This window comes from Gopherus evgoodei, chromosome 14 (genome assembly GCF_007399415.2).
Source record: "Gopherus evgoodei ecotype Sinaloan lineage chromosome 14, rGopEvg1_v1.p, whole genome shotgun sequence".
Classification (NCBI taxonomy): domain Eukaryota; kingdom Metazoa; phylum Chordata; order Testudines; family Testudinidae; genus Gopherus; species Gopherus evgoodei.
This window is the reverse complement of record NC_044335.1, coordinates 6,864,245-6,880,919: the sequence shown is the minus strand read 5'-3', so window position 1 is coordinate 6,880,919 and position 16,675 is coordinate 6,864,245. Positions and strand designations below refer to the sequence as shown.

The window sequence follows — 16,675 nt, the reverse complement described above, 5'->3', positions numbered from 1 at the left end:
GTGGTGAGCAATTTTGAAAAAAAAACTTGACTCTAATATTTAATGAATATTAACTCTGGCTGATTAATGGGGGGTGAAGAAGAAAGACCGTGTTCATAAATTATTCAGATTCCAGATGGTGGTTTGGTGCATTATTCAGCACTTATTTTTTGTTACTTTTTGTCCTGAGGATTAAAAAGTTTAGATCCTCCAATCAAGGAGAAGAAACAGCATCTTGGGACTCAGATTGCCAACTCCCATTGGCTATCCCATCCAACAAACAGCAAAAAGTGGAGGTTGAATAGGTCATGAACACCACTCAGAATGAAAGTTGTTCTCCAATCTGTTTGCCAAACCCCTACAAACAAGAGACACATTTGAAGGGATCACAAATGATTCTGGAGCTGAAAAACAGGGCTACCTACATTTATCAGACCATGCACTCATAATTTATCTGTTCGTCTCTATTTTAATACACACAAGACTCAGATAGGTAACTCATAAAGACCAATTGGAGCAGAAACCTCCAGAAGGGAAAGTTCCTTTGAAATATCTCTGACATGCCCAGAAAACTGAATATGCACCTAAAATTGCCAAGACTTTGAACATAAAAAATATATATTTTTTCATCACTGTGTTTAAATGTTAAAGACCCTGGCATTCGCTTCAGGCAGTAACATCTGAATACAGTTCTTTCTAATCATCAGCTTACATCAGCCATTAGCTGCATTTTGTACATATGCAAACAAGTACCAGGTACCATGCCTTCTTACATAAAAGCATTTGTCCTAGCTGTGCTATGACATTTATTTCCGTGTTCTTTCTATCCTTTTTGGCAGAGCTGCTGTCACAGTCTCTCACCCAACGTCAACTCAGCACCTTCTGCTGTTTTCATCGTAGACATCAGCTCCCTGCAGGTTCTGAGATGGGGTGACACTAGAACAGGGAGTGACAAACAAAGTATCATGGGACAAGAAGAAAGGGCACGTTACCCCCAGGCAAGTTGGAGAGTTTTTCCGAATGGGATTTCACTGGTCTATAATAAATGTTCCAGTCACAGAATATCAGGGTTTGGAAGGGACCTCAAGCGGTCATCTGGTCTAACCCCTTCTCAGAGCAGGACCAATCCCCAGACAGATTTTTACCCTAGTTCCCTAAATGCCCCCTTCAAGGATTGAACTCACAACCCTGGGTTTAGCAGGCCAACGCTCAACCCACTGTAAAAGCAGAGAGTCTCAGTGCTTAAAGAAACACTGGACTAAATAGTGACCAAAGCAAAAAGAGAAAGAAAAATGTAGCTCTTTGGTACAAATTAAAAAAAATAAATACTGCATGTAACACACCATTGCGCCTCCTTAGCTAGGTGGCATGAACATACTCTGCTTCTAGAAAACTGGTTGTTGCATAGGTGTGTGTCCACAGAGTGGCAGCTATTTGAATCCTGTTTTATTTAAAAGTAATAATAATAATGAAATGTTCTGACCTGAGAGCCTGAAGCCTTCTGTCTTCGGAGAAGGTACTTTATGAGAACAGCGCAGCCCTCATTTCCCACCGCAGCCTGCCAATAGGCCCAACCCTGAATTGGAGGGGCCATTTCAAGGCCCCAGAGCTAGAGCTGATTGGAAAATGGCAATTATTTTCCCACAAGAAATTTCCATTTTTAAAAAATTTTGTCCAAATTTCAAATGAATTTTTTTAAATGACTCCTCCCCCTCATCTAATGACATTTCTCCTGTTCAATTTTTGGACTCCAAAAACTGGTTTTGGTTAAACAAAATCAATGAAAACTTTCACTTTTTTTGTCCAAAAATCAGAATTTTGTTGAAAATTATATTTTTCCATGAAATGTTTCGTTTTTGATGAAATGCCATTTTTAGTCAAAATTACGTTTCAATTAAAAATGTTTTGACCAGCGCAAGTCAGTGGATGGTTCATTCTCTGTGCTCGGTAAGTTCTTGGACGCTAAGTAAGGCTTTGTACCTGCTAACAAAGGTGTGTTTTTATGTTGGGGGTAACTAATGCATATGAACAATCTTGAGGTAAAAACAGTGATGACAAATTTACTGTAGGGTAAATTAGGCCAGGTGAACCAGGAGTGAGGGGATAGTGCTGACCTCACTTAGTTTACCTCATGGTAAACATGTCATCAGTGTGTTTTTACCTCAGGATTGTTCACATGCGTTAGTTACCCCAACATAAAAACACACCTTTGTTAGCAGTGAAGATAAGGCCTAAGCTGTGACATGGATATCTGCCTAAGAGAAAGCGACCTGAGATTTCCAAGCTCATTTCATGCAGACCAGGGAATGGACAGGTGGTAGAGCTTTGTTCTAGTATAACTATTTTGGATAGAGATGTGATTTTTTTTTTCTTTTTTTTACCCATATTGGCTATGTCTACGTGATGAGCTTGGGGAGTGATTCCCAGCTTGCACAGACAAACTCACGTTAAAATAGTAGCATAAATGTGGTACCAGGGGCAGCTGCAGCATGTGCTAACAACCCTGGGTGTGTACCCATGGAGTTCAGGTGGGTTTGTACTCAGGGAGGCGACCACAGTACCACCACTGCCCATCCTACCACAGCTAGCTCAAACGAGAGCTAGCACAAGTATGCCTATGCCAGCTGGGAATCACACCTCTAGCTTATAGTGTAGACCTAGCCACAGTCATAGTACACCCCCTAGCATGGATGCAGTTATACTGGTATAAATGTGTCTTCTATGTAGCATTTCCCCTATCCCATACAGGAATATTGACATCGTTAGAGAAGTACAACTCTTGTGCAAAGATGAGGCCAAGGTCTAGTGTATAACCACTGAGTCAAGCTTGATTTAAGCTATTGATTTAGCTAGCTACCTGTAGAATATCCCATAGTTCTGTGGTTAGTGCTCTGGCCTGGGATGCCAAAGACCAAGATTCAATTCCCCCACCCTCTCTGTGAGAGGGGGAGAAAGGATTTGACCAGGGCCACCCCCACCTCCCAGAAGAATCCTCTTACCACTGAGCTATGGAATAGTCTGATGTGGCAGTCCCTCAATTTCTCTTGTTGAAGCTATTCCACCATGAATAACTAATAAAAGAGTGATTGGAACAGGGGGAGTGGGCTCAGGGTCTTCCACCTCTCAGGTGTGTGCCCTAAGCACTGGACTACAAAATCGTTCATGTTCTCTCTCCCTCTGTCTCAGGCCCAGTGACACAGAGGGTATGTCTACATCTACAATTTTGCAGCGCTGGTTGTTACAGCTGTATTGGGCCAGCGCTGCAGAGTGGCCACACTTACAGCAACCAGCGCTGCAAGTGGTGTTAGATGTGGCCACGCTGCAGCGCTGTTGCACACCGCGGGGAAGGAGACCTGCTTGGAGGGGGGGTCGGGGAACGCCAGAGCACACCGCGGGGAAGGAGACCTGCTTGGAGGGGGGGTCGGGGAATGCCAGAGCACACCGCGGGGCTGGACACCTGCTTGGAGGGGGGGTCGGGGAACGCCAGAGCACACCGTGGGGCTGGATACCTGCTTGGGGGGGTCGGGGAACGCCAGAGCACACCGCGGGGCTGGATACCTGCTTGGAGGGGGGGTCGGGGAACGCCAGAGCACGCCGTGGGGCTGGAGACCTGCTTGGAGGGGGGGTCGGGGAACGCCAGAGCAAACCGCGGGGAAGGAGACCTGCTTGGAGGGGGGGTCGGGGAACGCCAGAGCAAACCGCGGGGAAGGAGACCTGCTTGGAGGGGGGGTCGGGGAACGCCAGAGCACACCGCGGGGAAGGAGGCCTGCTTGGAAGGCAGTGGAGTTTGCTTAATTACCGGAGAGGCTTCCTCAGGTATGCTGGGATACCTGCTTATTCCACGGAGGTCAACAAAAACACTGGTGAGTGTCTACACCTGATGACCAGTGCTGGTGATCCAGCGCTGGATCCTCTACACCCGAGGCACGACCGGGTGTACGGCCAGCGCTGCAAACAGGGAGTTGCAGCGCTGGTAATGCCCTGCAGGTGTGTACACATCCTAAGTTGCAGCGCTGTAACCTCCTCACCAGCGCTGCAACTTTGTAGTGTAGACAAGGCCAGAGGAACAGTCATTGGGCGAGAGGGACTCTGTAGTCCAGTGGTTTCATTATTTATCCCTAATGGAACAGCTTCAGCATCCCCCATCAGAATATCCCAAAGCTCACTCTCCTGAGAAGTATTCAAATCGTTTCTCCCTCTTGGGCAGAGAATGGGGAATTGAGCCTGGGTCTGCCGCATCCCAGTTGAGTGCTCTCACCACTGGGATAAAAGTTATAACTCACCTCTTCCTCTCCCTGGCTCCAGGAGGCATTCCAAGATGCCTGTTTCTCCACATTCATTGTACAGGGAGCCTGGAGTCTAACTTGGCTTTGTGGATCGCCGTGCTGTTCCTGTGGGGGGTAATAATAGGAGCCCATATAAGACAAAGCCCCAAATATTGGGACTGTCCCTATAAAATCGGGACATCTGGTCACCCTATGTCAGAGCCCAAATGCAAAACTTTGTTTCATTAAACTGAATCTCCTTGCCGCTAAATTCAGGTGAAGTCCTTGAAGACGGGAAAGTCACTGACATAGAAATGACTGAAAAGGTTCTAGAGATGCCATAGGAAATTACAGCCAATTAGTTTCAACGTCATCCATGGGGGAAGTGTAAGAGAGTGTTTAAGGGATCAAATGTGAAAGCACAGCTTGAGTAAGGAGGGCCGGTGTGGTCTGGGCGAAGGAAGGCTGTGTGGCTAATTTGATGGAGCTCTCTCAGAATATTACTGCTAGACTAGTCCGAGTGAGCAAAACGGGCATCGCCTATTTAGATGTGGAGTGAACACTGGACACGGCTCCACAGAAAAGGTTAATGATCTAGGTGGGGAGTCCCAGAATAAATGAATGGCTTAATGGCTTTATGCACGGCAAATTGGCCAAAAGCAAAGGAACAAGTGGGAAGGTCTTAATGGAACCTTTCTATGTCAGAAGGAGATTGTTACCGGGGTTCCTGTAATGGACCAACACAGCCAGCTCACCTGGCACAGAACAAAACCTGGCAGGGCTGTATTGTGAGTGACTGAGCTCCCTAGGGCAGGGAGCAGTCACTTTAGGTCTGAAGCACCATGACCTTGTATAAACATGGCTCTCAACAGTTCCATTCACAGCTGTTGGATTTTTGCATTTGTTTTGCACTGTCTCCCCTCCATTGCTCTGTTCTAATGGATTTTTTTAAAGCACTTTTCAGAACTAACAGAAGTACAGACAAAGGCAACTGCACACGAGTGACAGGGGGCTCGATCCTGTTCCCAGTCACTTCCGCGATCATTTTGCCACTGACTTCAATGGGGACAGATTCAAGGCTGTCAGATGGTAAGACTGGCTGAACACGCCTAGATTGCCAGGGTTGCAGAGTGTGTGCATCACACTGGGAATTGAGGCTGAGATTTTTCTAAGCGATTCACAGCCCCCAGTCCCTTACTCAGTGTTGATGGTAATGGCTGTTATTTTTAATGGCTGGATAGTTTCGTGTTAAGGGTACATCAACGGGGTGTGGGCAGAAGACATATGAAATAATGTTCATTTTATTATCATGGAACCTGATTTTCATAAACTTGAGCTAATCAAACTGGTACACACATGTAGGTGCCAATGCATGCCTAATCTGCACATGCAGTTACTAGGACTAAGCATAGAGCATGTAACCATTGACTAGATCGGGCCACTTGCAACTGTTCCATTTGTGCACATACTGCAATTGCATGCATAAATTAGGCACATAAATGCATGTATTTCAGGATATTTCACTTACAAGGACCAAGAACTACTCCGTGTTGCTCTTTGAGCCCATGATCTAGCTGCAGAGCCATATTCCTGAGACATTATGATACAAATAGTGGACCTTCTGAGCTCTATACATACCTATAGGCTAACATTTTCAAAAGCAACGGGATGCCTAACATAAATCACATTGAAGAGAATGTTGTAAATTGGAGAGGGTTCAGAGAAGAGCCACAAAATGATTAAAGGCTCAGAAAACTTGCCTTACAAACTCAAAGTACTCAATCTATTTAGCTTAAAGAGAATGGTAAGGTGTGACTTGATTACAATCTGTAAGTATCTACATGGGGAAAAATATTTAATAATGGGCTTTTCAATCTGGCAGAGAAAGGTTTAACACAATCCAATGGCTGGAAGTTGAAGCTAGATGCATTCAGACTGGAAATAAGGTGTACATATTTAACGGTGAGGGTAATTAACCACTGGAACAATTTACTAAGGGTTGTGATGGATTCTCCATCACTGAAATTTTTTAAATCAACTTTGGATCTTTTGCTAAAAGCTCTGCTCTAGGAATTATTTTGGGTCAGTTCTATGGCTTGTGTTATACAGAAGGTCAGACTAGATGATCACAATGGTTCCTTCTGCCTTGGAATCTATGAATCAATAAAAGAGGCCTGATTGTCAGGGGGTGGGTGCTCAGCAATTTTTGAAAATCAGGCCCCTTTTAAGGCATCTCAGTTCATCAACCCAAAATTGATACCACTAAAATCACTAGCTAATATAGAAAATCTTGGCCAGAGAGCTCATGCAGTAACAAACAATATGATAGACATCAACAGGCTAGTAAAAAGAATCCTCCCCAACCCCAGCAATTGAACTTGAAATATTTTCAAGGACATGTAATGAGTCACAAATAAGGGGTTAGAACTTGGTATCTGAATGTAATCTCCAAAAACCCAAATCAAAACTGTCTAACGGGAATGAAATGCAAGATAATTGCTTTCTCAGGGAATTCTCCAAGATGCAGCATGGTCTTTATCAGATTACATTATTATCCACATATAAAAGGCATCAGCAGGTCATAATGTAATTGTCAGAACAGCCACCTGAACCCGAGCTTTAATGCCAGGGTAACTTTTGTTAGAGGAAGAAAATAAAAGGGGGTGTGCATGTAGGGTTGGATTTTGTGGTAAACAGAATTGCTTGTGCTTGAAGTAGCTTAGGATTTCTATAATACAGTCAGCACTGCCTGTCCAAACTTGCTATCCTATTATCAAATCCAACATCCCATTGTAATGTCTATTGCTATGCTGATATTAGAAACTCTGCTGGAAAGTTACAAACGTGAAAAGCTGTGGCTACCTGTAAAAGATGTCCAAAGATTTCTCTTCCTGCCCACTTGACATTTGACTGCATCTCTCACTTCCATCTTAATACAAAGTGTGCTGTAAAGTACCTCACCCTGTCTCTGGGAGAAGGCAAAAATCCTCACTTAAATACAAAACCAGAGCATCTTAATGTTGATTTTTGTTGGCTTTTTACATGGTTTTTTTTAGCAAAGCCTTTGACTGCAGAAATAACATGCAGATCAACTGATGACTTCATGCAAAACAATAGTAATATGGCAGTATTTTAGGAAGGGTTGAATTGAGCCGGTACACAATGGTGCACCATACTAGCCCTTCAGCAATGTCCTTATCAACTGCTGCAGACTGTAAGCTTTCGTGTGTGTGTGAGAGTGTGTGTGTGTGTGTGTGGCTTGATTTTCAAAACTGTTGTGAGAACGCACAGCTCCCATAGAGGTTAATGGACATTAAGTCTTATGCTTCTAGCGTTGTGGAGGTAAACTTCAGAATGCCACTTGATGCAATATCATTGTACTGAGTCTCTGACTAGACACACTGAAACAATGGTTCAGAGAGGTGTGAACTGCTCCCATTCAACTCAGCAGGAGGATGAATCTGATGTCTGCCCAGGATCACTCAAATGTCAATGTTAACTGTTTCAATGATGATCAATTCAGCAGAAACATCTGGTGACTGTGATTGTGGGTGCAGATTTGATGGCGTGCCATCACTTTTATCAATGGTTTTAAGCAACAGAAGAACCACAGGTGCCTGCCATCTCAGCTTCTTTTTGGCCTTCTGCAAGTTCCTGCATATGACAAAACCCATTCTTGCAGAACTACCCTTTTATGGATGGCTTCCAGACAGTCATTGTTTGATTTACTTTTACAGCATAATCAGCTGCTCATCTTCTTATGCTCCTCTGATTAAGGCTTTACAAAAATGTGAAAAGATTTTTCTTGCCTGGTTCTATTTTATTTTAGTTATGGTGAACCATTCAGACCTCTTCTTCCTCCACATTTTGTCTTTTTTCTACATTCCCCCTTTTCATCTATTATCATCACATTGTTTTAGTTCTCCAAGCCAGTCTCATGGTTCCTCCAGTGCAGCAAGGCCAGATCCTCAGCTGGTATAAATCAGGATAGTCCATTGAGCGATGTCAGTTTACATCAGATCAAGAACTGACCCCTAGTGAACATGGCGATAAAATCACTCACCTCTCTATCTGTATAGAGCAAAAGCTGGTGCTATTTGTCACTGTATTTGGCTCTTCAAAATGCAAACCAAACCAAAAATCTAAAAATATTATGGCTGGTTTTTATACCCTGGGTTTAATAAGATCTCTTTGAAGAAAGGAATAATTTACAGGAGGCAGCATGTCCTGTTCTACCAAGGATAGATTCTATGTAGCATCATTCAGTCTGAGCAGGCTGCAGGTTTAACTGCATTAGAAGTGAGGCAATTAGATCATCAAGGACATTTTAACTGACAGGGCTGTGTCTTCCCTTTGTTCTTTGTACAATATATTTTGCTCGCAGACCTCCATGAGCCATAGAACAGCACTGGCAGAGGTACAGCCTATAAATCCCACCTTCTTTGTGACTTGCTGGTCCTTGTAAGTCATTTTAAAACTGATTCAAGGTCTGTTGCAGTTACTATACCCTCTGCCTCTGGACAAACTGTACTAAGGTGACTAATGGAACAGTTGGTCACCTTGGAATAACTCTGATGATTTCCTTATCTGTACATGAGCTGCAGCTGTAGCCATCCTTCTTCTGTTATAACCACTAGGCAGTCGAGATGGCGTGCCTGGGTTTACACTGCTGGTATGTTTGTCTTTCACAAGTCATGCAATGACTGCACAAAGGATGAGAATTCCTCACACCTCAACCACTGACATTTCACACCAATGATTTGCAGGCACAGAAGTATTTACATGGAGTTTTCATTATATATGGCACAAAAGGTTTGAGACATTAACTTTTAACTTCACCACCCCCTCCTTCCCAATCTCCAATCCCCTTCCAAGTGTCCCTTCCCTTCCTGTCTTTCACCAGGCCACACCTAACATGCCCTACACAAACTACAACATCAAAGTCAAAATCACGACACTAACATGTTATTTGCTGTCATCACCTTCCTCTGCTGCATGTTTGCTTTGCTTGTGTGTTATACCCCTTCTCCCTATGCTGTTTGTCTAGTCGAATTACGCTGTAAACTCTTTGGGGCAGGGATTCTCTCTTAATCTTTATGCTTGCAAAATGCCCCTGCTCTGGGATTTTGACAAATAATTACCTCAGCCTACAGCATTTGTGAATTAATAACTATCCAGGTTCAATAGCTTAAAAGCCTCTTGCAGTAAATGCCTTACATAAGGTTACTTACCATTACCAAAAGTAGATATTCACCAGTAAATATCTGATCATCAATACTTCCATCTTGTCAGTCTCATTCCTCTCCACTGTTACTGTGGACCACTTATTCTTCTATAAAAAAACTAGCCAGTTAGCGGGAGCTGATTAAGAGCAGTGTGCTTAGCACATTGCCCAGTAGTGCTCGAATAAGTCATTTCCACCATAGCAGGAGAGGTTTTTGTATATTTTCCTGAACCTGGGCTTCTCACTGCAATACAATCCACAGTCATTGCACTAGTACCAAGATGTGTTTGAAATCTAACAAAAGAAAGGAGTATCGATGTGTCTGTCTCTACTGTGACTTCAAACTTTCAGTTGATTATATTTATTATTTAAAATAAACCCACAAAGATTAATTAAAAACCAATCTAAAGGATCTTCTTATCCACTTCTCCTTACCAATCCACTTCTTCCAGGACTTGTCTCCAATTCTCACACACTTTAAAACTGTTCAGCTTGCAAATATCTGCTAGATTCCGCCCCAGCAGACTCAATATGTCAAGGAGGAATTTGAAAATGTCTTGCTCATGAATGAAAACATTTTGATAACTCACTCATGGAGTCACTATTCATCACCCATCAAGTTCTTTACTCATCACTGGTAGGTGAAATCTCCCATAGGAGCTTATCATGTATCTTCCTGATTTTACACCATGAAATGTTTTGGAGCTGCTCTTCAGTCCCAGCTAGTAAAACACAGATTCCTCCCCCCCACCCCACCTTACTTCCCCCTCCCCTGCATTAATTTTGAAACAGCATCATTAGAAAGAGCTTTTATGGACACAAAACCCAGTGTCTGTGACCTTGGAGATAACTTTAAAGATTGAGTGTTATATAAACTGAATGTGCACCAATGGGACAATGAAGGATACACTTATTTGACTGAGGGGTTAAAACCAGGAGCTCTTCTTTCATTACCTGTCAGATCAAACAAAGAATCATTACTATTTCTGTGTCATAGTCACACTTCACATTTTACAGGTCAAATGTATAAAACTAGAGGACAGGGAATCTTATTTCCTCCCCCTCCCCCCACATCTTTAAACCCTGCACATTTCCAGCACATTGATATGTTTCCTTAATTATTTCTTTCCATCTGGGTTTCTCTTGGCTAATGCACTGCCAATGAAAAACAAATCACTACACCAGGATGTTCCCAAAGATTGCACATGATGCATGACAAGCCAGCTCAGCATGCTACATGCTATACAGAAAATAAATATTGTTTAAAAAAATCAATGCAAGTGATTTAATTTGATGACATGTTGCCCATGCTTGCTTTATGGCCACACAGAGTTCACTTTAATCGGAAACTGCCATTAAATAACGTGCATTAAAGTGAACTTTGTATAATAGTCAAACAAGCACTTCTCATATTTTGGGAAGAGGGAAAAGGTTAAATATATTTATCATTGGGTTGAGTGAGCAAAGCTGCTACAGTATCTCACGATCTAATATAATTCTAGAATTAATAATTCACTGGTGACTTCTATCACAAATTATTAAACCTCTTGCTGCCATTGTAACATCTCATTCAACGTCAGCAATTCCTAAATCCCACTGTCAGTGTTCACACTTGTGGATTTGAGGAAGCTGTGGTCAAGACAGGCTATTTGAGACCTCTGTTCTCTATGCAACCTTTAAGCACCTGGAGGTAGAGCATAAAAGCAGCTTAGTGAGGGATCAAGCTCTACTTATGAGCCGAGTCACTATAAAAAAGAAATCTGTGATTACTGCATCTTCATCACTATGCTTTTTCACATTTGTCCTAGGAATAATTCATGGTTGCTTTCCAGAGTTTGCCGTGTCTCAGGATGTGCTACTATGAACGGGAGGCATTGAAAGGTTCTAAGCTCAAAACTATTCTCGAGTTTAAAACTAGCAGAGCTCTAGAACAGTGCTAGGTAAACAACTGATTATTTGATTTTCTGGCTGAACTCAAAAATTGAAAATAAAATTTAGTTTTGAGTTGAACAAAACATTGTTTGAGTTTTTTAAAAACCTTTTATTAGAATATACAACTAAGGTAAAAAGTGAAACAAAACGTCATTTCAAACTGGAAAAGCCAAACATGTTTCAATTTTTTTCAGAATTTTGTTAGGTGTTTTGGGGGTGGTTTTTTTTTGTTAGCAAATTCAACACAAATTCATTCAATGTTTTAGTCTACTCGAACCTATACTTTTTTGTCTGAAAAAAGTGTCCGCTGAAATTTTTTTCCCACACTGCAGCAACTATTTTTGTCTCTTATAGTTTATTTCTGATGAAAGAGTGGAGGCACTAGAAATTGAAGTCACTTTCATAGTTACCTGGGACAGATTTCAATTAGAAACATCTTTCCATACATATCATGGGCCAAAATTTGCAAAACTAGGAATCTAACATTAGTGTCTTCAGTTCACATTGAGATGCCTGCCTGATTTTCAAAAGTGCTGAGCACACAACAGTCCCCTCAGGGTAAACAGCAATTTTGAAAATCAGGCAGGTGCCTTAACAGAGATTAGAAGCTTAACTTTAGACTCCTAGTTTTGCAAACCCTGGCACATTGCAAGTCTATACAGCTAAATGTATACTGGCTGCTTGTTTACTCTCTCTAATACTGAACTTAGTATGGGTAAGTTTCTAGTGGGGCATATATATACATCTATTTACTCATTTAGGCAACCTAGGCAGTCACCTAGGGCACTGGGATTTGGGGGGGCGCCATTTTCTTTGACAGTGACCGTGGCGGATGGATCTTTGGTCGCTCCGGTCACCACTGGCATTTAGGCGGAGGGAGCTGGGGCAGGGGAGCAGGGAGAGGGGCGCCTGCAGCAAGTAAGGGGGGGGGCAGCACTCAGGGGAACTCCCTACCCCTGCCCTGCCTCCTTCCAGAGCACGCTGTGGCCGCTTCACTTCTCCCACCTCCGAGGCTTGCGGCATCTAAGGCGCCACAAGCCTGGGAGGCAGAAGAAGTGAAGCAGCGACGGCGTGCTCGGAGTGGAGATGGAGCAGGGGTGAGCTGGAGAGGGGTGGATGCCTCAAGGTGGAGGGGGGGGAAGATGCCGCGGGAGGGGAGCCTCAGGGTAGGGGCGCAGGGGAGGGAATGCGCAAGGTGGAAGTTTCGCCTAGGGCGCGAAACATCCTTGTACCAGCCCTGATTCCATTACCCCAAATATATTTATTTATAACTAGTATTGGGGTAAAGATAGTTTCTGCAGAGCATGTTCAATAGGAACAGTACAATTATGATCAATAATTCTGGTAGCACAGAATGTTTTTAGTTCACCTTAGCTCTGTCTTGTGATGCTGCCTGAGGAGAATAGATGACAGAAGAGATGCAAAGCTGAGAACAGCAATAACACTAGCTACACTAAATCGCACCAGCAATTCTGTCACATTGAAAGTACATATTTACCTCAGCAGTGTGATAAAGCACTGAGGGGTGGTCCAGCAGAATAGACAAATTACCTTAGAAAAGCTCCTTACCAATTTCAATACAAATGTTCAATTCTTATCTTGAACCTATTTATTTTCCTTCTGTTTTGTAATTATTTTTCAATAAAAAAAGCAAAAATAGGTGGTACTGGTAACAGGGTACTCTTCTTACAGGTGCAAGGCAACTGGTATTGTAACAGTACTTGGGGAGAATATATTTGGCAAGACAAGTATTTGCATCCCATCAGGGCTGTCTTCATTACTGTAACCACCATGTAACATTATCAAATCCTATCCATTTAGCAGTATTTGCACAGTAAATGATGGTCAGTGCACCCCAATGCCCCGCACCCTCAGCTCTGCCACTGCACCCCAACCCTGCCTGCACCCCAGAGCTCTGCCAGTGTATCTCAACTCTGCATCCACAGCTCTACCAGTAGTGAATACCCATCCATGGCTGCTTCTAATCTGAATCTTTGTACAACTGTGCAATAGAGATTTAGGAACTCATATTCTTTGCTACAACCCGGTCAAAATGGTCTCAAATGGTCATTTTTTAGTCAATCTAGTCCATGGTACCCACTAAGTTTTTGGAGACAAATTCTGAGCAGTATTTAGGAACATGTTCACTTCTTCATCTGCAGTCTGGAAGGATTACAGAATGCATACACCCATTAAGAAAAATATCAACAGGGTTACTTTATGCCGCCCTGGGTAGTTCAAATAAAGATTGAATAAACTCAAAAAGTTGATTGCTGCAAGTTGTCTATTATAATATAACCTATTTCTATTTTTACTGTGAGCATAACAGAATAGTCAGCGGCCGATCTAACCAAAATTGTTATATTGTGTGGAGCAGAAGCCAGAGACAAAGGGCTGTGCACCTGCATGTGTACATTTGAGCAACTGTAGGGTTGATAAAGGTGTGTGTTAAATGGGGCATAGCGGAAGGAAGGAAGAGTTAAAAGGGCACCTCTACTTCTATAGTTCCTGTCTTTAGGAAATTTGTATTTTTTCTCAACCCAGTATTCTGACAGGGAACAATATACAACCAAGTACCCTCCACTCTGCATTCATAATTATTTTGCCATTGAATCAGGAATCTATCTGGTGAAGACATTGCCAAACAGTCTATTGCCATGGTAACATTCCAGGTAAAGAGAGTTCCTTTGACATGTTATAAGCCTAGTAACGGTAAGATGACAGACAGCAATAAAATGGATTTAAAAACAATTAAACAAAATGTGGCAAACAGTAATTCAAACATCAGCTTTTCAAGCTTCTATTTGCTGAACAAACTGCATGCTCTGAAACATCAAGGTCTGCTTCATGTCGTCAAACACTCACATCGGGTATTTGTATATGGAGGAAGAGTAGGGAAAATTATAAAGGACGAACAAGACTGAGATAGAATAGGAGGTGGTGCCCTTTTGCACATACATAGGACTTCCCTGAGACTCCCAAAAGAGGTTAGTAAAGGATCACTAGGATTAGCCTCAAACATAAAAAGTGACTTAAATCACACAACAACCTGTCGGGAATAGAACCCATCTGCTCAACTCCCAGACCCCTGCTCTAACTTCTAGCCCATACCAGGAATTAAAAACACTGAAGTCAGCACTCATGGTAGGGGATACAATGGTAATATTTTCCATTTTTGTTATGGATTTTTCCAGTAGGGGAGTTTTGAAGGGAAGAAGGAGGTGAAGTCAGTAAGATATTCAAATGCAAGCAGGAAAATCAAATTCAGAGGGAGGTGCCAAGAAATATAAACTGTGGTATCTCATGAAATAGACAGCAGCCACAGCATGGTTCAGTGGATAGGACAGAGCATCACAGGTCAGGAAAATGGTGTTCCACTCCTGCCCCTGTCCTGGCTGAGTCACCAGTTTGGCAAAGTCACTTCACTCTGCTTAGTTTTCCCCATCTATAAAAGGAGGCAACATTTAACCTTTGTAATGAGATCTATTCATGAGAAGTGCTATGCAAGAGCTAAGTATTATCATGGAGGACAATAATATGTCCAGAGGCAAGTTTATGTACTATCACTGTATCAAGCTCCACAGAACAATACAGCTTCATTACTGGAGAGCGGTACTGGAGCTGAATTCTGATTAACAGGCAGTATTTCTTTAAAAATTGCAAGTACCTTTCTGCTAAAGACTGTACACAGTTTGCAGCTGCAGATATTCTTGGAAGCCAGAGGTTTCCCAAGCCTTACGGATTACACAAGGAACACTAGCTCAGTCGGGAGATCCGTTGTCTTCCATTTTCTTGCTTTACTTTCATGTTTACAGATCTGTCTCATCTTATGCTGGGCTTACGTTCCAGAGACAATGCGTAAAGTGAAAATCACATATAGTCAAAATTACATTGAGTGTAGTGGGCAGAATCGCCTGCACTACAAAAACAGTATTTAAATTTTTTTTGTTGTTTTTTTTTTGCCGACCGCATAAAGCTGAAATTGCGCATGTTAAATGTGCCTAAGATGTGACAGACCTGTATTTCATTTTAAATAAAATCCCACCCCATTTCTTATAAGAATGTCTGCACAAGAAGCAAACAGCACACAAGTTTTTTGTTTTTTTTTGTTGGGAGGGAGGTGTTGCGTTTTTTGTTGAGGTTTTTTTTGGTAGAGCAAGAAAGGCTGACACTTCCTCGCCACTTCATATACTGACTCAGAGCTACAATTGTTCTAGTGCCTACCGTAGCTGAGATTCTCTTTTTCCCCTGCATAAGGTTAGGCTGGAAAGTAACCTCTATATATTATTAGATTGGAAAAGAAGATACATGCTGCTTCACATAAGTTACCACCTCCCTAGTGTGTTGTCATCAGTTTAATACAAAGAAACACACACTGTTCCTTTTAGCTTAAGTCCTGTAGCACATCGAGGAGTAAATCTATGGCTACTGCATAGGAAGTCTATAGACAAGAAAGAAATGCCAGGCAGAATTAAATTCAATAATAAAGCTACTTTAAAAATGCTTTAGATAAAAGTTTGCTGGGTTTAGTAAAGGATACAATTGCAAGCTTTTAAAATCAAGAGACTAGAGGGGTGTGAGGAGAGAGAAAAAACTTGGGACTTGCACTTCACACCCATGTACCCCTTCCCTAAAACCTCACAGGTTAAAAAAATAAGCCATAGTATTTTACAAACACACTAAGTTAAGGTTGCAGTGACAGTTTTTAACTTTTATTTCCCTACTTCTGTCAGCTTGTTTCAATCTTAATGTAACATCAGTTAGTTTTGTTTGTTCCTTGTTATTTCTCATACAAGTCCAAGTTGCATCAAGCCCTCATTAATCAGTAGCAAGTGTAACCACCATGAAAGTTAAGCAACTGAAAGGCTGGTAAATGTTATCGTCTGATACAGTTGTACTTGCAGTCATGAATCATTTTTTGATAATACTGTGATGTCTATAACCACCGCTTTGGGACAGGCAAGATGTGCTGCTCTGGCTGCCTGTCTTGGACCAGAGAAATACAAGTAAACAAATCTCATTCTTTGAGAGAAAATACTTTCAAGCATTACTAGAATATTAGACCAAGTAGAAGCACAGCAAGTGATTTAATTTTAACATCACACATTCTACAGGACAGGAGAAATATTGCTGCGTATTTATTCTACACCACCTACTTACGGATTTATTCTATTTGATTTTTAGAATGTATTGCTAATTTAGTGCTGGTCATGGCACAGGTGAAACAACGATTTGAGTCAGATGCCATTCAAGCTTCCTCTCTGAGCCAGCTACT

At 42.1% G+C, this 16,675-nt stretch overlaps 1 long non-coding RNA gene across 1 annotated transcript; it reads right to left on the bottom strand.

Moving 5' to 3' along the window:
• Positions 1-538: 538 nt before the first annotated feature.
• Positions 539-10,424, bottom strand: LOC115635322. The gene is made up of 5 exons (XR_003996561.1): positions 10,377-10,424; positions 9,904-9,993; positions 4,263-4,370; positions 1,463-1,594; positions 539-915 (listed from the first exon to the last, which is right to left on the bottom strand). It is a non-coding gene; the product is annotated as an uncharacterized LOC115635322 (long non-coding RNA).
• Positions 10,425-16,675: the final 6,251 nt, after the last annotated feature.